This window comes from Mastomys coucha, chromosome X (assembly GCF_008632895.1).
Source record: "Mastomys coucha isolate ucsf_1 chromosome X, UCSF_Mcou_1, whole genome shotgun sequence".
Taxonomy (NCBI): domain Eukaryota; kingdom Metazoa; phylum Chordata; class Mammalia; order Rodentia; family Muridae; genus Mastomys; species Mastomys coucha.
This window is the reverse complement of record NC_045030.1, coordinates 97,939,815-97,941,228: the sequence shown is the minus strand read 5'-3', so window position 1 is coordinate 97,941,228 and position 1,414 is coordinate 97,939,815.

Below are 1,414 nucleotides of genomic sequence, written 5' to 3'. Positions count from 1 at the left end.
GCAGTGAGGGAAAAACATCAGGTGACATATAAAGGCAGGCCTATCAGAATTACACCAGATTTCTTGCCAAAGACTATGAAAGCCAGAAGATTCTGGGTTGATGTGATACAGACTCTAAGAGAACACAAATGTCAGCCTAAGCTACTATACCCAGCAAAACTCTCAATTACCATAGATGGAGAAAACCAAGTATTCCAGGACAAAACCAAATTTACACAATATATTTCCACAAATCAAGCCCTTTAAATGATAATAAATGGAAAACTCCATCACAAGGAAAGAAACTACATCCTAGAAAAAGCAAGAAAGAAATCTTCCAACAAAACTAAAAGAAGATAGCCAAATCAACAGAATTCCAACTCTAACAACAAAAATTACAGGACAAAAACAAAAATAAAAGTCAATTGATTTTCACCCTAAAGTGATCAAAAAAGATAAGGAAGGACACTTCATACTCATCAAAGGTATGATCTACCAAGATTAACTCTCAATTCTGAACCTCTATGCTCAAATTGCAAGGGCATCTACATGCATAAAAGAAACTTTACTAAAGCTCAAAGCACATATTGCACAGCACACAATAATAGTGGAAGATTTCAATACCTCAATCTCTGTAACACTTGTTTTTCATAAATATCTATTAATATAAATGGACTCAATTCTCCAATAAAAAGACATAGACTATCAGACTAGGTACATAAACAGGACCCAACATTTTGTTGCATACAGGAAACCCACCTAAGTGACAAAGACAGACACTACCTCAGAATAAAAGGCTGTAAAAAATTTTTCCAAGCCAATGGTCCCAAGAAGAAAGCTGGAGTAACCATTTGAATATTGAATAAAATTGACTTTCACCCTAAAGTGATCAAAAAAGATAAGGAGGGACACTTCATACTCATCAAAGTTATGATATACCAAGAGAAAGTGGGGAAGAACCTCAAGCAAATAGGCACAGGGGACAATTTCCTGAAGAGAACGCCAATAGCTTCTGCTCTAAGATCAAGAATTGACAAATGGGACCTCATAAAGTTGCAAAGCTTCTGTAAGGCAAAAGACACTGTCAATAGGACAAAACGGCAACCAACAAATTGGGAAAAGATTTTTAACAACCCTATATCTAATAGAGGGCTAATATCCAATGTATACATAGAACTCAAGAAGTTAGACTCCAGATAATCAACTAAACCTATTAAAAAATGGGGTTCAGAGCTAAACAAAGAATTCTCAACTGATGAATACCGAGTGCCTGAGAAGCACCTAAAGAAATGTTCAACATCTTTAGTCATCAGGGAAATGCAAATCAAAACAACTCTGAGATTCTACCTCACACCAGTCAGATTGTATAGGATAAAAGACTCAGGGGACAGCAGATGCTGGAGAGGTTGTGGAGAAAGAGGAACATTACTTCATT